The following is a 23,439-nucleotide window of genomic DNA, read 5'->3' as shown; positions in this document are numbered from 1 at the left end:
AATGGACTCCCAGGTCATCATCTCCAGTCGCTTCACCCTTTTGCACCCCTCCAGCTCCTGCTAGTGTGAGGGCTTTGTGGGCCCGTTGTGAACAGTCAGTCCTGGGGCCACCAATCATAGTAGAGGCTAAGATAGACTTACCCTGGGAAGGAAAAACACTACTCTGTTTTAATCAAACTGCATACTAGACAGATGTTCAATAATAAAAGTAACCAATAGCACAGTTCCTTTTACATAGTAGTTAGAATTAATACCAATAGGAAGGAGAATAAGGATAGTAAGAACAATAACCAGCACTTACAGAGCTCTTTGTGCCACTGTGTCAGTGCCTTTGCATGCTTCCTGTTAATCCTCACAACTCTATAAAATAATTACCATTACTGTGCCCATTTCACCACATAGCAGCTCCCCGAGGCTCAGAGAGGTTGAATAACTCATATTAAATGACACAGAAAGTAACTGACAGACTTCCCAGTCAGAACCCTGGTCAGTTTGGCCTGAACATTGTGGCTGCTCTTCCTTAAGCCAGGAAGCCTCCTGGAGGAATTGTATCAACTTCCCCTTCATCCCCCATATGAACGGTGTCATCTTGGTCAAGGCATTAATGAACCCTTCTGAGCCTCAGTTTCCTTATCTGTAGAATGGAGTTGTGTGAGGACTGAGAAGATGAGATCCATTCACGTATTTAGCCAGTGGTTCCACAACTATTTGGGGGCTTCTTTGGTGTATCAGGCACTGAGCTGGGTCTGGGGTCCAGAGCTCAACGGAACTCTACACGGACAAAGTACAAAAGACACAGATGTCGCAACTACTTCAAAGGGCAGCTTGCTAAGCATTATTACAGAACTGTTTGCACACCTGGAAGTACTGAATAAATGATCGGTGTTCTTACAAGCCTTATATAGGTTATCATTATTGTTATTTATTGAAACATCAAAGGCTAATGTCCCTTCTACATTGCACTTCCTGGGTTCTCTTGTTAGATCCCTCATCCTAGGTTTCAGAACTTGTGACACATTAAACTTTTTTTCTTTTTTTCTTTTCTTTCTTTCTCTCTCTCTCTCTCTCTCTTTCTTTCTTTTTAACCCTGCTGGAGCCTTCAGCCTGGAAAATCCCAAAGGTGAGTCAGTCATTGACTTTCAGGAAAAGTAACAAAGTCAATTCCTCTAAAGCTCCTGGATTCTACCACCTCTGCAGCCAGCCCCCTCCCAGAGCAGAGCTGCTGGAGCTGAATCACAGAGAACTCACTCCCTGCGGCAGCCGAAGGAGACAGTAGCCAGCTCGGCGTCTCAATATCCAGGTTCAATGTGTCTCTTAGCTCTGTGCCAATTGTGGATCCCTGGGCAAGTCCCCAAGCTCAGTGTCCTCATTTATAAAGTGAAAAAGAGTATCGACCTTTCTTTCTCCCAAGCTTGCTGTAAAAAATTAAATGGGAAAGTCCAGTATTGTGCAATGCTATTCCTGTAACATAAACTAGTTAATATTAACACTTAGTTTTACATATATTAATTTAGTTAAATCCATTCATTCGCTATTTATTGAGCATACACTTTACATCACAAACTGATCATAATACCAAACATCTACTGGGTACTATTTTCATATAACAAATCAACTTATAATTCCATATATTAACTTCTTTATATTAACTAAGTTAATATATGTGAAACTGGTCCTGGCCAGATAGCTCAGTTGATTGGAGCATCATCTGACATGCCAAGCTCGTAGGTTCGGTCACCAGTCAGGGCACACACAAGAATCAACCAATGAATGCATAATTAAGTGGAACAGTAAATTGATCTCTCTCTCTTTCTCCCCCTTCTTTTCTCTCTAATGTCATTAAATAAAAAAATTTAAATATATGTGAAATTAAGTACTACTATATACTAGTTAATATTAGCACTTAGTTTTACATATATGACTCTAGTTGATATATGGAAGTTAAAATGTGAAATTAGAAAAATAAATAGGTTTACGTATTTTTATTTAGTACTCACAACAACCCTATAGGTAGATATTTTCTATAGTCCCATTTTACAGATGGGGTGACATTCGTATAGAGGGTAAGTGATTTACTTAAGGCTGCACAGACACAACTGGCAAACGAGGAGCTGAAACAGGAAGCCAGAGTCACCTCTTAGCCTGTCTACTGCTCTGCCTTACTCCCCACGGGCAGGGTAAGGTTCCCGCCTTCAGGGATTCACTTCCGGTATAAAGAAAGACAAGGAAACAGACAACTACAGTGTGATATGATATATGCTGTATGGGGGAAATACATGAGGCCACTGAAGCCGGAAAAGGGGCTCTGACTGAGCCTCAGGGTATCAGGGAAGCCTTCTTGGAGGAAGTATGTATGGAGTAACAAATTTCTCTTGGCCAAAGCACCAGGTGTAGGACAGCTCTGAGGTGAGAAAGGGGCTGGAGCATGTGAACAGGGAGAGAAGTGCGACCACAGGACACGGGCGCGGAGCGGGCAGCCGGGGCAGAGTGGGCAGTCCTGGTATGCTGTGTCGGGCTCCGTCTCAGCAGGAAAGGGATGGCATACTCACCCGAATGATTCAAGAGAAGTTTAAGAAAGAAACTCTACTCCAAGTGTGGGCAGAGAGTAGGGAAGTTACAAGGGATGCATTGCAGGGTAGTAACCATTCCCATCCTGAAGCCTGGAAGGACCAGAGGAGGGAGGGTTTCAGGAGGAGTGTGACTGGAGAAGTGGTCTTTGGGGGAGGGACACAGCCCTCTCAGGGGACCTGGCAGGAGGGAAACAGAAAGTAAATGCCCTGACCATTCTCCTTCTCCTCTCCCATCTCCTGGGTCTTCACTGGCTAATCCTAACTGGAAATATGAACATAAATGGTCCCATTGACACAGTCACGATGAGTCATGGTCGTGGGGCCCAGAGCAGGATGGTAGACCTCCAGGGGGCAATCAGAAGAATCCTTGTCCAGGAAATTATTCTTCATTATGAGGACCATGGGGAGCCATTGTAGTGACACTATCACATCTCCATTTTAGAAGAATGGCTCTGATCATGATGTGAAGGAAAATGAAAGCAGCCCGTTAGACTAGAGGCAGGGAGACCGGCTACAAGGCTGTTTCAGACGTCCCAGGGGGATGGGTGTGGGCCTGGACCATGGCAGTAGGGTTTAAGTTAAAGAGACTTGGAAAGGTCATTAGGTAAGTCTCTCCCGAACCTCAGGAAAGTGCAAACCTTTCCTCTTCCTCCTCCTCTACCTCCACTGTAACACACCCTTACACACACTTGCACATGCAAATGCACACACACCACCACACCACCGACACCATCACCAATCCACATGACCTGGTGCTGTCACAGGCTGCATCCTCTGTTCTCCTGATTCGGGTTCAACACACACTTGAGCATCCCCAGTACAGCCAACACCCCACATGGTCTCCTTGATGAAGGGTCCTCAACAGACAGAGCTGGACATGAAGTCATCCCCCTACTGCCGCAGAAGCCTGGGGCATTGCCAGAGCTCTGCAGGCCTGCGGTCCCAATAGTGGCGGATCGGGTCCTCCCAGCCTCCTAACCAGAGGGTGACAATCACAGTAATGTTTTTTTCTTGTAGGGCATCTACTTTATGCTAGGAACTATTTCAAATACTTTACAATTAATAGTCACAAAATTCCATGTGGTATGTCCTAAGAGTATTCCCATTCTACAGATGAGAAAACTGAGGCAGAGAGTTTTAATAAATTACCTAAGGGCACAAAGAGAATGAGCAACAGGCTGGATCAGAACTCAGGCAGGGTCACTCTACATCTGTTCACTTAATCTGTTTTGTTTTGTTTTTTTGTCTGACTTGGAAAGCCCAAAGCTCATCCAATATGACTCCTCATTTTAAAAATTAAAAAAGGAGGCCCAGAGGGAAGGAGTGACTTGCCTAGATCAGTGGCAGCACCCAGACTAGAACCCCTGACTCCCAGTTCAGGGCTCCCCACCTCCCAGCACCACACCTCCTCCCTCCCAAAGCTCTGTGTGCCCCAGGATGAAAATAGGCTGTGTTTCCCACTAACAGCTCAGTCGTGGTGGGGTGAGCACTCCCCTCCAGAAAGCCAGTTTACTGGACGTTAAAGTCTCTTGCTAATGACCTATATTCCTCACATCCCAACTGGAGCTTGGCCAGGTACTCCAAGCAACTCCTTGCAGGAGTCGAGAAGCTTTGGGCTGGGGATTACCCAAGGCCAAATATTTCCAGAGGCAGGAAAACCCCAAGGGTCCCATTCATCAGCTCCTCCTCAGCCCATAGAAAATTGCTGTGCAGCCAATGGGAGCTATTTTTCTTTCTTCCCAAGACACTCATGAGTGACACCTGGTTAACCTGAGGTTTCCATCACCTCCTAATCACCTTCACCCCATATGTATTCTATAGATAAAAAACTTTAGGATGGGAAATGTCTTGATCCAATGTTGAAACATTGGGGAAACTGAGGCCAGCAAGGAGGCTGGGCCAACTTCACTGTCACCCAGCAGGGCCAGCAAAGGGAGGCTGAAAGCCCAACCTGTCCACTCTGAGTCCTACTTCTTTTTCTACCACACTTTGTAGGGTCTTCCAAGCACTTTGTTTGACCAGAGCAAACATTTACTAAAAGAGTTTTATATTATTTTTGAAATCCTAAACAGTTGTAGATGTCCTTTCAAAAGTATTTTTGTAGAAATAAAGAAAAAGAGTTCAGGGAATAACTTGTCTCCCTCTTCCCTTACTTAATCTGTTTATGCCAGGATTACTGTGTTACCGAGCTGTCCCCTCCCCTCCCCTCAGGGGCCTGGAGGAGGTAAATTTAGGGCATGTCAGCGAGTCCAATGAAGTAATGTTTGTGAAGTGCTTTCGTTCACACCGTGTTTTCATGTTATATTTACAGCAGCCTTGCGAGGTAAACACATGCCTGTTGCGAGAGAGGCCACGTGACCTGGCCACATCTCCGCTGCACAATGAAGCGAGGCAAATCCAGGGCTGGATCCCAGCCCCAACACACACACAAGCTGCGTGAGCTCAGCCCAGTTATTTATCTTCTTGAAGCCTCCAATTTTCTCATTTATAAAACGAGCATCATCCGCGCTCAAAGGTTTGTTGGGAAGACTGAATGAGGTAAGGCACCAAGCACATTGTAGCACTTAGTAAATGTTAGTGTTGGTTATCTTTGTACTGTCCTCTGCCAGGGACCATATTACCAAAAAGGTAGTTAACCCTGGGGTTTGTTATTCCAATACAGGCAGAAAATATAAATAAGCATTCCCAGGGTTTGATAAATTCCAGATGACAAATCCATAGTGGGAGCGAGATGGGTTCAGGACTGGCATATTGCTCTCGTGAATCTAATCAGAGTGAATCCAGATCTTCTGTGGGGGATACTAGGAGATGCACTAATTTTTCCTGTTGGATGTGAACACAGAGAATGCAGGCCTGGGGGTGCTGGCCGCCATCTTGCCGCTATGTGGAAACACAGTGAAGCCAGTATGAAGAGGCCTGAGAAAAAAAGAGAGCCCAGATCCTGATGACATACCATATTTGCCCATGTATAAGACGCTTCCATGTATAAGACGTGCATTAATTTGGGGGCCCGAAATTTGAAAAAAGGAAAAAAAATGTACTACATAAAGTTATTGAACTCAAGTTTTATTCACCATAAAATTCATACAACTCCTCAACAAGTGCTTAAAAGTGAGAAATGCAAGTAGAAAAACCTACAACCCCTGTATAAGACGCACCCAGTTTTTAGACTCTAAATTTTTCGAAAAAGGGTGTGTTTTATACATGGGGAAATAAGGTAATTTGTGTTTCCACCTTCAGCAAGTTCTATCCCAGGACATTTAAATTGTATGAACCATTACATGATTTTCTGGATAGGGTAGAGCGTCTGTCACTCATAAATGAATGAGCCCTACCGAGTCGCCCACAGGCCTTGAGGGTTGTTGAAAGATCAAGAGACACTAACCTGCTGAGTGGGAAGGATTGGGTGATGCGCTCAGCATGAGATACACAAGGCAGTTCTGGGAATTTTGGAAATGTTCTATAATACTTCTTAAACTGGATGGTGGGTATACAGGTGTTTCTTATGCTACCCTTTGTGTTTTGCATGCATGAAATATCTCACAATATATTTGTTTAATTCTGCTAAAGATTGGAACAATTTTTTAGAGACAATTTGGCAATACATAGCAATTACAATGCCCAAATTGATTTCTCAATTTAATTAATTAGATTACCATTTTAAAATACACAAGTCTTTTATCCCTAAAATTTCTCTTCTCATTCTAAGAAAATTTTTAAATATGAACAAAGATTTATGTGCCATACTATTTAAAGTTTTTCAAAGATTGCAAAGTATTTATGATTTTTATTAAGATGGAATTGAATAAATTATGGTAAAGCCTTACAACGGAATATTTATGTAGTCATGAAAAAGAATAGAGTAGATTTTTTATACATTGACAGGGAAAAATATCCTTAATATGAAGTTAAGTAGAAGGAGTGGGAGGTAGTAATTTCTATCATTTAGAAAATGTATCCATCCCTAGTGAGTTGGCACAGTCCTGGGTTGGATTCCCAGTCAGGGAACACAGGAGAAGCAACCACCTTTTCCTCTCCCCCTCTCCCTCTTCTACAGCCAGTGGCTCGATTGGTCCAAGCATCGGTCTCAGGCACTGAGTATGGCTCAGATGGTCTGAGCATGTCAGCCTCAGGTGCTAAAATTAGCTCAGTTGATTGGAGCTCAGCCCCAGACAGGGGTTGCTGGATGGATCCCAGTTGGGACACATGCAGAAGTCTGTCTCACTATCTCCCCTTCTCTCACTTAAAGAAAGAAAGAAATATATTCCAGTGTCAGTTACAGAAGACCCCATCACAGTGGCTTAAAACTACAGAATTATTCTCCAATGTTAAAGCAGAAATGAAGAAAGGTAATCAGGCTGATGTGGCTATACCTTTAAGTTGTTAGTGACGCTGATACCATTCTTTTGGTCTGCAATGTGTGGCTTCCATGCTCAGGGTCCCATCATGGCCTACGATGATGACTGCTGGAACTTTACATTCACATCTATTTTGTTAGTCAGAAGAGGACAGACAAAAGACTGGAAAGACATACTTCCTGTGTGAATTAGCCTCTTTTAGGCAATCTTCTTAGTGCTATAGAACCTGTCTGCATGTATGTTATTTGCCAGAACTTAGCCACAAGCACACACCTCAGTGGAATAAAACCTGGGAAATGTAGTCTTTATCCCAGGTGGCAATGTGTGAAGCTAAACATCAAGATTCTTCACTAAGTTGTGTGTGTGTGTGTGTGTGTGTGCGTGCTCGCGCACCTAGAATGCAATATATATGTTTATATGAGTACAGAATAAAGGCTGGAAGCATATACACACACAAAAAGAAATGGTCATAGCTGGGAAGACAAATTAGAGAATATATTTTCACTAACTACTTCACATTACCCAGAAATTAATGAAATGATTTTCAACCAACTTATGTTATTTTTAGAATCAGAAAAACAAACAGATATCTCAATTTTGAAGGAAAAAAGAGACAATGGTGTTAAAGTCCTATAACGCAAACTTCAGAGTACATTGTGTAATTAGCAACAATATTTCATGCCAGGCTTTAGCATATGCGTTTCTACTCAGGCAGTTACCAAGCATTCTTAGAGCCTCTACTACACTTAGAGTGTAATAGACATTGAATGAGGGAAAAGCCAAACACAGTAGACTTGGAACTTCTTCTCTAATGTAAAGAAATTACAAACTACTGACGATACTCTTACCATGATTCAACAAAGACTTCCTTTTACAAACATATCATCTTCCCATGAGATTCAGCCAATAAACATTAAATAACTGCCTAGCAATCGCCAGGCAATTTATTAGGCCCTTTCAACCTTTTATCATTGAATCCTTAACAAAAACTATCTGGCAGATACTATTATCCCATTTTATAGGTGAGGAAACCACGGCTCAGGCCACAGGTAGCTCAACACTAGGTCTGACATCAAAGCTCATCTCTTTCTACTCCAATGGGGGATGGCTTCAAGTTGAATCATCTCCAGCCGCTCCTCTGGAGGCCAGCGGATGGTACATGACAACCAATGCTCACCCAAGGGTTTCTGTCTTGTACTTAGGAGCCTCGGAGTCTGGGGCTTTCTAAAATTAGGTCAGTGTCTTCCTTCCTCACTCCCAGCCAGTTTTAAATAAAGACTCTCCCATCTATCTTCTTTATTCACGGATGTTTCCTCTGCACTTCATGGACCATCAAACCCCAGCAGTATTTTTCCGATTGCCCTCTTCGTTTCCTGCGGGAGTCTGATTTGTTACTCATTTTGGATCCAGTGTCTTGTGAACTTGTTCATGGTCCTCCTTACCTCTCAGCTGACACAAGTAAGGAAGAGCCCCAGTGATCTAGGCACCCCTTAGGGACAGGCTCTGGATGTCATGTGTCCCCTTCAGAGCAGCCTTGAGTGCATTTTCTGGAGGCAGTGTGTGTGATGGAGAGAATGCGGGCTTTGGAACCAGGCAGAATTGGGTTTGAATCTTAGCTGGGGGCTATTTCTGAGTCATGGTTTCCTTATTTCTAAAACTCAGGTGATAATACATCTTTTTTTAGGCTGCATGTGAGGATTAATTAAGATAATATAATTATTTTAATCACCTGGCACCTAGAAATTGTGTAATAACTTTTATTTCTTTTCCTTCCAGTTTTCTTGACTGAAAATGCCCAACCTTCTCATTCTATAGCTAGAGAATATCTATTATATTCTATTATTATTATATTATATTAATTATAATTAATATCTATTATAATTATGCCAGCAATTACATATCATAATAGTTGAAAACACAGGCTCTAGAATAGGGTGCCTGAGTCTGAATCTCAGCTCTGCAACTTCGCAGCTATGTGATTTGGACATTTACTTCAATCCTCTGAATCTCGATTTTCTCCACTGCAAAATGAGTTTTATGATCACATCTACCTCATGGGGTTAAATGACTTAGAAAATGCCTTGGCCGGCCCTGGCCTGTTGGTTCTAGTGTGCAGGAGTCCCGGGTTCGATTCCCAGCCAGGGCACACAGGAGAAGCGCGCCTCTGCTTCTCCACCCCTCCCCCTCTCCTTCCTCTCTGTCTCTCTCTTCCCCTCACGCAGCCGAGGCTCCATTGGAGCAAAAGATGGCCCGGGCGCTGAGGATGGCTCCATGGCCTCTGCCTCAGGCGCTAGAATGGCCTTGGTTGCAACAGAGCAATGCCCCAGATGGGCAGAGCATCGCCCCCTGGTGGGCATGCTGGGTGGATCCCAATTCCAGCTTCAGAAAAATACAAAAAAAGAAAAAAAAAGAAAGAAAATAAAATGCCTTGCCCATTGCAAACACTCAATTTGTGTAAGCTATTATCATCGTCACCATGCACTGAGCTCTTGCTAAACACCAGGCTCTCCATCAAACCCTCATGTAGTCTCTCTCATTTGCACAATGACATGGATCATAGTATTCCCATCTTTGTACTCGGGAAACTGAGACTCGCAGTGGGAAAATGACTTACCCCATTCCCACAGCTGGTAGGTGGCACAGGATGGAAGTCAACGCCAGAGCCGTTTTCCACCCCACTACTAGGTTATCTCTCTCTGACTTCCAGCTCATTCTCCAAGGAGCCCCCTTGGCTCCTTTGCAACTTCCTATCCTGATATCTCAGGGACATTTCCACATTAATCTTGGCTTCCTTTGCTATTTATGTTCTGTGACTTTGCCCATGCTGTATCACAAGGGTTGATTAATCAGAAGTTGTGTCTCAGTGGTTATGACTCGAAAGGAAATGTTCCAGAACCCTCGGCCCGTCTCTGATCTCAGCTCATGAGTGATAAGCTGTTTATCAGCGGACAGAAAACAGCCTATTGTTGGGATGTAAAGGGAAAATGACCAGGTTAGAGGGCCCGGAACAAGATGACAGTCTCTGCTGCTGAGTAAGTGGGCATGCATGTGGTCCTCGGTAAACAGGATGGTGTCGGCCCAGACTGGATTGCTGACAGTCAGCTCCAGTGCGCTGTGCAGTCAGTCACCCAGGAGCAGGACTGCATCACCAGCATCATGCATCCACCTCACAACCAGTAGAAATTAAAATCAGAGTAATTATATCTGATCGAGTGCTTCCAATGTGCTAAGAAGGAGGTTTATATATATATATCTCTCTTGGGTATCAGGGCTCACCCATCCCTGCCTTGCTCTTGAAGCTTCGAAAACTCCAAGCAACCCAGCCCTCCACAGGCACCATGCTAATTCTTGCATCCATGCCTTCAGCCATTCATGCCTCCATACAACAAATACATTTTGACTATCAACGATGTGTCTTTCATGAGTTGAATTGTATCCCCTTTCCCCAAACCGTTATCTTGAAGTCCGAACACCTAGTGTCTCTGTATGTGATTCTGTTTGGAAACAGGGTCATTGCATGCAATAAGTTGAGATGAGGTCATCTTGGCTGTTGAAACAGACCATGTTCTAGGCCACAATTCAGCTGGCCTGAATTGGTGAAGTAGCTGGCTGGGCGGTCACCAGTTAGATCCTAGTTTCTTGGAAGTGCGTAGCATTTTACAAATCACAGGTTGACATTTCCATTTGATCCTCACAACAGCCTGAAGGTATGCAAACAGGATAATTGTCTTCATTTGACAGGTAGGGAGATCTTGATTCAGGAAGGTTAACTGAATAGCCTGGGCTTTCTCAGTTGACAAGAAGAGCCAGGACTCCTGAGCCACTGCTTTTGCCATTCATGCTTCTGCCTCCACAACTAACTGGCCCTCAGAACCACATCTTAGATTCTCAGACTTGAGAATCTCATCTACCACTTCCTTTAGTCCAAACACCTGCAGACCAGGAGGAAGTGATTCTGGGCGGCCATGCTCCGCATCTTCGTCCCCAGGCTCGCCACCACTCACTTGCTCCAAAGAAATACCGGAGAGATGCTGCTCTGTCCAAAGATAATAGGAAACACCTGCCCTTTAAAACAAAATAAATAAAAGGCAAACCAAAGAAAGAAAGAAAAAAGAAAACCATTATCTAGACCTAACCCTTAAATCTATATTTTCCCTAAGAATTGCACTTTCTCCTTCAAAGCCCCTCTCATTTTAAGACCATCAGCTTTTCTAGAGGATTGAGTTGAAGGAGGACAGAGTGATGATAATTCCACCAATCACAGCAGCCCCTTCCATAAGCCTTTAATGAGAAACAAGTGGAGATAGATGGACCGAAGGCAAGGATGGACAGCATTCAAGAAGTTTCTCCCTGTCTGGTGTGGATGGGCTTTGCTATGTATCTGATAGCCCAGGGTTGCTAGCAGGAAATGGCAGCAGTCAGAAGTCCTGCCAAAACCAGCAGACTACAGGTCAGCAAAGGTACACAATGGCCTCCTCCCCAGTTAAGAATTGCTGTGACTTCAATCCTGGCTGTCCTCATTGCAAAACCACCCTCTGTTCTGTTCTGGGTGCCCAAGTCAAGGGTGTGGATTCAACCCAGAGAGGTCAAGGTCAAATCCAGAAGCTGCAGTCAGCCCCAACCCCCAAGTGAAGATATCTTTTAAGCTTAAGGAACATTTTGGGATAAAGTATCTCAAAACTGATCTAAAATCAAAGGTTCTTGCCTGACCAGGTGGTGGCGCAGTGGATAGAGCATCGGACTGGGATGCGGAAGGACCCAGGTTCGAGACCCTGAGGTCGCCAGCTTGAGTGCGGGCTCATCTGGCATGAGCAAAGAGCTCACCAGCTTGGACCCAAGGTCGCTGGCTCCAGCAGGGGGTTACTTGGTCTGCTGAAGGCCCACGGTCAAGGCACATGTGAGAAAGCAATCAATGAACAACTAAGAAGTCGCAACGTGCAAAGAGAAACTGATGATTGATGCTTCTCATCTCTCTCCATTCCTGTCTGTCTGTCCCTGTCTATCTCTGCCTCTGTAAAAAAAAAAAAAAAAAAAAAAAAAAAAGGTTCTTGCTCACCCCTGCAAGCCTACTTCTATGTCTGTGTTCTAAATAGATGCCAATATTCAGTATAACTCAGCGGCAAAAAACAAAAACAAAAACTCAGTATCTTAATTCTATCTCTGTTTCCGCCATTTCCATAATCAAATGGTGAGTAAAGGCAGCTGACTCTACTTGAGAACTGTCTCCCCACTTTCACTTCCTGGAGCACCTGCCCTAGGTCAGACCTCATTGCTTCTCTCTCGGCTTTTTGATTGCAGCCCTCCCTCCCCCTGCCAACCCACCTGACCTGTTGGTGTGATCTTCCTGCACAATTAACCAGCCCGGGTCAGTCCTCTTCTCCAACTGTTGCACCCTATACCCCTTGAGATATGTCTAAATCTTTTATCAGAAAGCACGAGGCCTTGTATAACCCAGCCTCATCTCCTCATCTACCACTCTCCCTTCCACTTTTCTTTCCAGCAGGTTGAACTACTTGGAGTTATAACCACGTCACACCATTTATCATCTCCATTCATTTCTTTCTGTTATTCCCCTCTCCTGCATGCTTCCCTTCCCTCACCACCTCCCACCCACAGTGCCCTGCCTAATTGCTACTCGTTCTTTGAGGTGACCACAGGTATCATCTCCTGAGGAAGTTTTGCCAGATCTCCCTGCCCCTATCCCAGCCTTACCCCTGGGTACACAGCTTCTCCATGATCCCACAGCAGTCTCTTACTATGTTATGCACCCAGAGTGACAGCCACATGTTTGTGTGCCCTTCTTCTCACTTGACTGTGAGCTACACGAGGGCCAGGGCTCTGCTCTATTTATCTCTACACGACCAAAGCCCTAGCAAAAAGTAAGAACTAAATAAATGAATGGTTGATAGACCTGATGTGACTTATGAGGGAAAGTAAGAAGTCTAGGATAATTCCAGGTTTGAGGATACCAGTGGCTGGATATCAGTGCTTTTTGTAAGTATAGGAAACACAGAACAAATGAAGGATTAGGCAGCAGATGGCTGCCCCCATCGAGTAGACACTTCCATAGGCAGTTGGATCTATGTACACATCTGGAATTCAGGAAAGAAGTTATCTGGATAAAAGGTACTATTTGGAGAGCCACTACACTGGGAAAAGACTTCAAAGAAGGGTCTAGAATGAGAAAAACAGTAAAGGGAACAATGAAGAACATTGATTGGTATTACAAGGTGGACAGAGATAGACAATCCCATGCAAATGACAGACAGGGAGTGACCACAAAGGTAGGCCCTTGCTCCATCAGAATGTGATATCACCCAAACCAAGGGAGGATTGCATTGCAAGAAGAGTGACCAGTGTTGTCACAGGCAGTAGTCATGGCTACCCTTCTTAAATGATGGGCAAGGTCTCATTTATAATTTAGCCCTGGCCTATATTTTTCACCTCTTCCTCTTGCACTGTCAGTTCTAGCCCATCTGCGTAGCTTAGGGTTCCCTGATATTTCATGCCATTTCACCCTCCCACACCTTTGTTTAGCCATTCCTTCTACCTGTCAAGCCCACATCCACCCACCCCATCATTAATCAAATGCCACCTTGAGCTTTTCCTCCTACAAAGCCTTCCCAACCTGGCCCCACCCAGTGGAATGAGTTGACCACTCCCTCTTTAGGCCTCTACTCTGCTGTGGCTCTAACTCATCACCTATAACGCTATGTTTTTATCCCCATGCCTATTTGCTCTGCAACATTAAGTTGTTGGGGGCTATAGGCTGTTATTTACCTCTATAATGCCAATACCAGATACAGGGTCTGGCATAAAGTCAGAAGCCTGTGCATTTTATTGAATGAGAAAAAAATGAATGGACTTTGCACCCAGAGAACAAATCATTAAAAGTGCAAAAATAAGTATCTGGTTAATTGAAAGTTCTTCTTTTTTAGGTTTTGGTTAACTGAGATTCCCCTGGAAATGTGTGGGTTAATGTTATATGAGGCACCTGAAGTGAAGTTTTCCCTGGTCTGTAAGAGCTCCTCAATGTAGTTGTAAATAAAATAATCTACGTGGGAAGCCACACCTTTGTGGGGTTATATAGAAACATCCACTTGTGTTTGAGGATACCAAACTGCCTTTCCCTCGCCTCTACTGCACTGAGGGTGTCTCATAAATGTTAAATAATCATAATGACCATGCTCAAGGGGATGTAAGTGGTCATAAAAACTAGCTTTTATGGATGCTTCCCTGTGTCTCCTGGTGGGTGGTTAGAAATTGAGCAAGCCTGATGGCCAGAGGTCTCCATACAAGCTGCATCTGAGAGACCTATAAGCTTGGGTGGCAGGAAGGGGGTCCAATCATAAGCCAGGACACCCAGTCATTGATTGATTGAGGAAGGCCACCCACACTGAGCCTTCTGGAATCCATTGGTGAGTCATGAGCCAAAGGATTATGTCTTCAATATGGGCCATCGGGCCTGATACGAAGGCATTTCCTGCTTACAGCTTAGGGGAGCCGTCCTTAATGAGAGTGATGACCTGCAGGTCTAAGAAATAACCAGATGAGAGAAAAATCCTAGTCTCATTTATACCTTATGGAACATGGCTTCCTAAGCCTTTTCTGTTTGATTCTATATACTCCAGAAGACTTCAGTTTACATGCATTCCATCATTTATGTTACATTTATTAATTCCGTGGGCATTAATTGGGCTAGATGTTAGAAGTACAGAGGTAAATAAGACATGGTTCTCACCTTATTGGGTCAACTGTAGGCAGATAAGTAAGATACCAATTTTCATGTAGTATGTTAAGAATATATAGCCATGGAGGTATGTACAAAGGAAAGAAAAGGGAATCATAGAGGTGACATTTTTACTGAGTTTAAAAAAATGAATAGAAGTCGACCAGGCAGGTAAAAATGAGGAAAAGAGCACATCAGGTATCCAAGGGAGTAAAGAAGGCATTTTTAACAATGAGATACATAGAGTGAGAGGAGTGCTGAATTGGGGATTAGGAACAGGACTTCTGCTTTACATAATTCCCCCGGTACCACTCATATCAGACTCTACTGAGTCATGGAATGCAAAACCTGATGGTTATATACCTTCTGTGGCCCCAGTCAAGAAACAGGTTCAGCCCTGGCTAGATAGCTCGGTTGGTTAGCGCTTCGTCCTGAAGCACAGAGGTAGCCCGTTAGATCCCTGGTCAGCACACATACAAGAACAGATCAGTGTTCCTGTCTCTCTCAAATCAATAAAATAAACATTAAAAAAAAAAAAAAAAAGAAACAGGTTCAAGTCCTGGATCTGCTATCTACTAGCTCTTGGACCGTGTTCTTCCTGTCTCTCAGTTCCTTCAAATGTAGAATAAAGGAGCTATACTGGATGGCTTCCAAATATCCTCTTTTCTCTAAAGTCCTCTATGAGTCTATAAGACCAGGCTGAGAGGAAATGATATAGGAGTTAAAGCTTGTCATTTCTGGACTAAATTAGGCACTGTCCTTGGAAATGAGACTTTAATCTTCTCCCAACCCTTGACTTCTGTACAATTTTTACATAAGTTGGTTAAACATTGGTGCATAGAATATTAGCACCAGAAGGGAAATTCAAAATCATTTAATCCAAGTGGTTCAATTCTGAGAAGGTAAGACTGGAACCCAGAGACAGTAAATGATCCACCAAAAGTCATCCCACAGGTGGAGTCAGAACCAAGACTCAGGCCCAAATAGAAATAGTCTCTGCCCCAACCCAAGTATGACCAAGTTACCAAATTCGATGTCAACTCCCTCCAGGACATTGTAAACTCCTTGGACCAAGTTTCAAGTTTAAAAATAATAACAGGAAGAAAAAAGAGGAAATGAGCATCTTATTAAGAAGTGCGGGCGATAGTGATACAGGAGAGACAAGATGGCGCTGGAGTAGGCTAACGTACCAGCATCTACCTCCCAGAACCAATGTGGATTACAAACTAATTTTATGAACTATTAACTGGAAAAACCAACTTTGGACTAAACTAAAAGGACTCTTCAACCCAGGAACGCTGAAGAAGCCACCCAGAGACTGGTAGGAAAAGCGGAAACGCGGAGAGGGCTGCCCAGCTTCTCGGAGCGAACGGCAGCAGGGAGAGACTCGCGTGGCGGGAAGTGAGTTTAGCAGAGGGGAAAGGGCCCTGAGCCCCAGGAACAAAGCCCCAGCCTGCAGCCCCAGAGCCCAGAAGAAGCATAAGGACAGTATTTAGCTGGAAACAAGTCAGGATACTGTTTGTGAGAGAGTCTGATTTCTCAGACCCAGGATCCTTCTTAAAGGGACCACGCAGAACATCTCTCTCACAAACACTCACCCGGGGCTCCTGGAGACGGAGGGAGAGGGGAGAGAACCACAGTAACAGGAAGAGAGTGCAATCTAGGAGGCATAGGGAGAAACATTTTTGGGAGATAGCCACTCTAACCCCTGGGACGAGTCACTCCCCAAAGCTGAAGTGAATATTTCCCCCGGAAACAGCAATACCAGCAAAGGGAAGCAGGAGAGCAGCCAAACAAGCTCCCCCGCAGCATTCAGAGCAGAGTCGCACAGAAGGAGGGAGCTTTCGGGTCTACGGTAGTGAGTCTTAGGGTCCGAGCTACAACTCCCCCACCCACACGGGTGAGGGCCCACCGGGGAGCGGGCGGCAGCGGGAGACAAAAGCGCGGTTCTGCTGGCAGGGGCGGAAGCCGGCTGGCCACCAGTGGGCTCAGGTGTGAGCTCAATCTTGCCCGGCTAGGGAGAAGGGGGCGTGCAAAAGCGGCTAAGCTCAGCTGCCGGCAGCCAGTAATCCAGCCTCCGGGAGAAGGGCGGGAAACCCAGAAAGGGTAGAAACCAGCCCCGGAGCAAGGGCAGAGGAGCACATCCCTGCCCCGCCTGTGCAACCCAGGCTTGTGGTCTGACTTGGTAGCAGGCTCCTCCCGCGGGGGTGGAGCCAAAAGCCCAGAAGAGGCGGAGTTCCGCTACGAAGCTGAGCTTGGGCACGCAGCCTTTCCTGGTGGTAGAGCCAAGGCTAGCAGCTGTTCCTTGAGTGGGATCATCCTGCAAAGGCAGGGCGAAAGCTCGGAAACAGGCGGAGACCCGCAGCTGAGCAAAGGTGCTTGCCAGTGCCCTCAGGACCGAGCATAACATCACACACGGGGGCAGGGCAAAGGCCAAGGCCACCAACCCTTGTGCACCCGAGCACGTGATCACAGCCACTCTCGTGAAGAGAAAATGCGGAGGCAGAGAAATACAACACAAATAAACCAAGAGAAATCCCCAGAAAAGGACCTAAGTGAATCAGATATAACCAAATTACCAGATGCAGAGTTTAAAATAACGATTGTTAGGATGCTCAAAGATATTAGAACCACCATAGATGGCCATTACGAAAACCTAAATAAAGAGATAACAAATATAAAAAAGGACATTGAAATAATAAAAAAGAATCAGACAGAAATGACAAATACAATATCTGAAATAAAGAATACAATGGAAGGAATTAAAAGCAGGATGGATGAAGCAGAGAATCGAATCAGTGAGTTAGAGGACACAATAAATAAAGGCATGGAAGCAGAGCAGAAAAAAGAAAAGAGACTCAAAAAGTCTGAGGAAACTCTAAGAGAGCTCTGTGACAACATAAAGAGAAATAACATCCGCATCATAGGGGTTCCTGAAGAAGAAGAGAAAGAACAAGGGATAGAGACTTTGTTCAAACATATTATAGTGGAAAACTTCCCCCAATTAAGGCAGGAAAATATTTCACATGTTCAGGAAGCACAGAGAACTCCATTAAGGAGAAATCCAAAGAAACCAAGACACATCATAATTAAATTACCAAAGCTAAATGATAAAGAGAAAATATTAAAAGCTGCTAGAGAAAAAAAGACAATCACCTACAAAGGAGCCCCCATAAGGATGACTTCTGACTTCTCAACAGAAACACTTGAGGCCAGAAGGGAATGGCAAGAAATATTCAAAGTAATGCAGAACAAGAACCTACAACCAAGACTACTTTATCCAGCAAGGCTATCATTTAAAATTGAAGGAGAAATAAAAAGCTTTACAGACAAAAAAAAACTAAAGGATTTCACTACAACCAAACCAAGGCTGCAAGAAATGCTAAGGGACCTGTTGTAAACAGATCAAAGGAAAAAAAGAATATAGCAAAAGAGAAAAACAGTTTTAAAGAAAAAAAATGGCAATAAACAATTACATATCAGTAATAACCTTAAATGTTAATGGATTAAATGATCTGATCAAGAGACATAGGGTAGCTGCGTGGATAAGAAAACAGGACCCATACATATGCTGTCTACAAGAGACACACCTTAAATCAAAAGATGCACACAGACTGAAGATAAAAGGATGGAAAAAAATATTTCACGCAAATGGAAATGAAAAAAAAGCTGGGGTAGCAATACTTATATCAGACAAAATGGACTTTAGAACAAAGACCATAGTTAGAGATAAAGAAGGTCACTACATAATGATAAAGGGAGCAATACAAAAGGAAGATATAACCATTATAAATATCTACGCACCTAATATAGGAGCACCTAAATATATAAAGCAGACTTTGATAGACTTAAAGGGCGAGATCAACAGCAATACTATAATAGTAGGAGATTTCAATACCCCATTAACATCATTAGATAGGTCCTCAAGAAAGAAAATTAACAAAGAAACAGCAGACTTAAAGGACATATTAGATGAACTTGATTTAATAGATATCTTCAGAACCTTTCACCCTAAAAGAGCAGAATATACATTCTTTTCAAGCGCTCATGGGACATTCTCTAGAATAGACCACATGTTAGGGCACAAAAGCGGGCTCAACAAATTTAAGAAGATTGAAATCATATCAAACACTTTCTCTGATCACAATGGCATCAAACTAGAAATCAACCACAATAGAAAAACTGAAAAACAATCAAACACTTGGAAACTAAATAGCAAGTTATTAAACAATGAATGGGTTAACATTGAGATCAAAGAAGAAATTAAAAAATTCCTAGAAACAAACGATAATGAGCATACATCAACTCAAAATTTATGGGACACAGCAAAAGCAGTCCTGAGAGGGAAGTTTATAGCATTACAGGCATACCTCAAGAAGCTAGAAAAAGCTCAAATTAACAACTTAACCCTGCATCTAAAAGAACTAGAAAAAGAACAGCAAGTAAAGCCCAGAGCTAGTAGAAGGAAGGAAATAATAAAGATCAGAGCAGAAATAAGTGACATAGAGGCTAAAGAAACAATACAGAGGATCAATGAAACCAGGAGCTGGTTCTTTGAAAAGGTAAACAAGATCGATGAACCTTTAACAAGACTCACCAAGAAAAAAAGAGAGAGGACTCAAATAAATAAAATTAGAAACGAGAGTGGAGAAATAACAACTGACACAACAGAAATACAAAATATTGTAAGAAAATACTATGAAGAACTCTACACCAAAAAACTAGACAACCTAGATGAAATGGACAAATTCCTTGAACCATATAATCTTCCAAAAATCAATCTGGAAGAATCAGAAAACCTAAACAGACCAATTACAACAAATGAGATTGAAACAGCTATCAAAAAACTCCCAAAAAAGAAAAGTCCTGGGCCTGATGGCTTCACAAGTGAATTCTACCAAATATTCAAAGAAGAACTAACTCCTATCCTTCTCAAGCTATTTCAAAAAATTCAAGAGGAAGGAAGACTTCCAAACTCCTTTTATGAGGCGAGCATAATTCTGATTCCAAAACCAGGCAAAGACAACACAAAAAAAGAAAATTATAGGCCAATATCCCTGATGAACTTAGATGCAAAAATCCTCAATAAAATATTAGCACACCGGATCCAGCAATATATGGAAAAAATCATACATCATGATCAAGTAGGATTTATTCTTGGGAGGCAAGGCTGGTACAATATTCGCAAATCAATCAATGTGATTCATCACATAAACAAAAGGAAGGAGAAAAACCACATGATAATTTCAATAGATGCAGAAAAAGCATTTGATAAAGTCCAGCACCCATTCATGATCAAAACTCTCAGCAAAGTGGGAATACAGGGAACATACCTCAACATGATAAAGGCCATCTATGACAAACCCACAGCCAACATAATACTCAATGGGCAAAAATTAAAAGCTATCCCCTTAAGATCAGGAACAAGGCAGGGTTGCCCCCTTTCACCACTCTTATTCAACATAGTTCTGGAAGTCCTCGCCACAGCAATCAGACAAGAAAAAGAAATAAAAGGCATCCAAATTGGAAAAGAAGAAGTAAAACTATCATTATTTGCAGATGACATGATATTGTATATAGAAAACCCTAAAGTTTCAGTCAAAAAACTACTAGACCTGATAAAAGAATTTGGCAAGGTGGCAGGATATAAAATCAATACTCAGAAATCAGAGGCATTTTTATACACTAACAATGAACTGTCAGAAAGAGAAATCAGGGAATCAATCCCCTTTACCATTGCAACCAAAAAAATAAAGTACCTAGGAATAAATCTAACCAAGGAGATTAAAGACTTGTACTCAGAAAATTATAAAACATTGATAAAAGAAATCAGGGAAGATACGAATAAGTGGAGGCATATACCATGCTCATGGTTAGGAAGAATAAACATCATTAAAATGTCTATATTACCCAAAGCAATTTATAAATTCAATGCAATACCAATGAAAATACCAATGACTTACTTCAAAGACATAGAACACATATTCCAAAAATTCATATGGAACCAAAAAAGAACACGAATAGCCTCAGCAATCCTGAAAAGGAAGAAAAAAGCGGGAGGTATCACACTTCCAGATATCAAGTTATATTATAAGGCCATTGTACTCAAAACAGCATGGTACTGGCATAAGAACAGGCACATAGATCAATGGAACAGAACAGAGAACTCAGAAATAAACCCACAGCTCTATGGACAACTGATATTTGACAAAGGAGGTAAGACAATACAATGGAGTAAAGACAGCCTCTTCAACAAATGGTGTTGGGAAAACTGGACAGCTACCTGCAAAAAAATGAAACTAGACCACCAACTTACACCACTCACAAAAATAAACTCAAAATGGATAAAAGACTTGAATGTAAGCCATGAAACCATAAGCATTTTAGAAGAAAACATAGGCAGTAAGCTCTCTGACATCTCTCGCAGCAATATATTTGCTGATTTGTCTCCACAGGCAAGTGAAATAAAAGACAGGATAAACAAATGGGACTTTATCAAACTAAAAAGCTTCTGCACAGCTAAAGACAATAAGAACAGAATAAAAAGACAAACTACACAATGGGAGAATATATTTGACATAGCGTCTGATAAGGGGTTAATAAACAAAATTTATAAAGAACTTGTAAAACTTAATACCAGGAAGACAAACAATCCAATCCAAAAATGGGCAAAAGAAATGAATAGACATTTCTCCAAAGAGGACACACAGATGGCCAATAGGCATATGAAAAAATGTTCAACATCATTAATGATTAGAGAAATGCAAATTAAAACCACAATGAGATATCACCTCACACCAGTCAGAATGGCGCTCATCAATAAAACAACACAGAATAAGTGCTGGCGAGGATGTGGAGAAAAGGGAACCCTCCTGCACTGCTGGTGGGAATGCAGACTGGTGCAGCCACTGTGGAAAACAGTATGGAGATACCTCAAGAAATTAAAAATCGAACTGCCTTTTGACCCAGCTATACCACTGTTAGGAATATACCCCAAGAACACCATAGCACTGTTTGAAAAGAAGAAATGCAACCCCATGTTTATGGCAGCATTGTTCACAATAGCAAAGATTTGGAAACAACCCAAGTGTCCATCAGAGGATGAGTGGATTAAAAAGCTTTGGTATATATATACTATGGAATACTACTCAGCCATAAGAAATGATGACATAGGATCTTTTACAACAACATGGATGGGCCTTGATAACATTATACTGAGTGAAAGAAGTAAATCAGAAAAAACTAAGAACTATGTTTCCACACATAGGTGGGACATAAAGATGAGACTCAGAGACATGAACAACAGTGTTGGGGTTACAGGGTGGGGGGAGGAGAGGGAGGGGGTTGGGGGAGGGGAGGGGCACAAAGATCATGGCTTTTCAGCATTGGCCATATTCCCCCCTTAATCTATAGACAGACAGCAAATATTTACGTATGGTGTTCCCACTATAAAGACTGCTGTCTTAGGGACAAATGCTGACAAACTATTTCAGCAGTTCCTCCTTCTTCAAAGACTTATATGTAAACATAGAGCTCCATGTTTCATAGGACATACTCAAGCTCACTCCATGCTTCCTGGTGCTTTAGCACAAGGGAATGCCCCCTTTTTTTTTTTTTTTTTTTTGTATTTTTTCTTTTATTTATTTATTTTTTGTATATTTCTGAGGATGGGGATGGGGAGGCAAGCAGACAGACTCCTGCATGCACCTGACTGGGATCCACCTGGCATGCCTACCGGGGGGAATGCTCTGCCCATCTGGGATGTTGCTGTTACAACCGGAGTCATTCTAGCAACTGGGGCGGAGGCCATGGGGCCATACTTAGTGCCCAGGGTGGATTTGCTCCGGTGGAGCCTTGGCTGTGGGCGGGAGGAGAGGGACCGGGAGGGGGGAGAGGGGGAGGGGTGGAGAGGTAGATGGGCGCTTCTCCTGTGTGCTCTGGCCGGGAATCGAACCCGGGAATCCTGCACACCAGGCCAATGACTCCGACGGGTCTACCATATCATGCTTTTTACTTAAAAAAAAAAAAATTTACATTTCTTTTGAAAGCTGATGAACAGGAGACACCAAATCTACCTTCTTTATTAGATCTAGCTAATAACACTGTTCTGTCTTTTTTCCAAATAGCTCCAGATATATGGAAAAGATTTATATAGGCGGATGGGGATCCTCAAACCCCTCAGCGAGATCTTCTGAGAATGGCTTTTAAGATACCTAGAGGCAGAAAAAGCCCAATAGAGATCAGGGGAACTACCAGCTTTTAGGATACACCCTTAAAGGCTCCAGCACCCCAAAGGGGTCTCATAGGATGCCATCTGGGTCCTGCTTCAATAGTGGAAAGGAAGGTCATTGAGCTAAAGCCTGCCAGGCTTACACACCTCTGCTGTGAGGAAACAGGGACACTGGAAGGTGGGCTTCCCCCTCGCTCCTCTAAGGGAGGGTTCAGTCTCTTCCAGGCCTGCTCCAGCCACCTATGACCTAACCTTGCCCAGAATGCTGGGGTTTGCCACTGAAGGCTGAAGGTGCCCAGGGCCGTCGACCCCATCTACGACACTGTGGACGAGCCTAGGGTATTTCTTCCAAGAAGCAGGTAAACTGATCTCATTTGCACAAGGGCCACTTAACTATGTTTTGCCTGAATAGTCAGGTTCTTTATTCTTCCCTCAAAGATCTCTGTTGTGGGTGTTGATAGTCCTATTTTCTGCTGCTTTGCTTAATATATAGTGTTTCCTTTATTCCTCCTACCTCAATGCCCCACTCATATTTCAGGCTGGGACCTACTC

General features: G+C 43.1%; 1 long non-coding RNA gene across 1 annotated transcript in view; it reads left to right on the top strand.

Moving 5' to 3' along the window:
• The first annotated feature begins 4,904 nt into the window (after positions 1-4,904).
• Positions 4,905-23,439, top strand: part of LOC136329045 (uncharacterized) — a 29,974-nt gene continuing 11,439 nt past the window's right edge. The window contains exon 1 of the long non-coding RNA XR_010730142.1: positions 4,905-5,108. This is a non-coding gene — a long non-coding RNA (uncharacterized lncRNA). The remainder of the gene's footprint in view (positions 5,109-23,439) is intronic.

This window comes from Saccopteryx bilineata, chromosome 3 (assembly GCF_036850765.1).
Source record: "Saccopteryx bilineata isolate mSacBil1 chromosome 3, mSacBil1_pri_phased_curated, whole genome shotgun sequence".
In the NCBI taxonomy this organism is placed as follows: domain Eukaryota; kingdom Metazoa; phylum Chordata; class Mammalia; order Chiroptera; family Emballonuridae; genus Saccopteryx; species Saccopteryx bilineata.
Note: the sequence above shows the minus strand (reverse complement) of the source record. Positions and strands in the feature narration are given on the sequence as shown.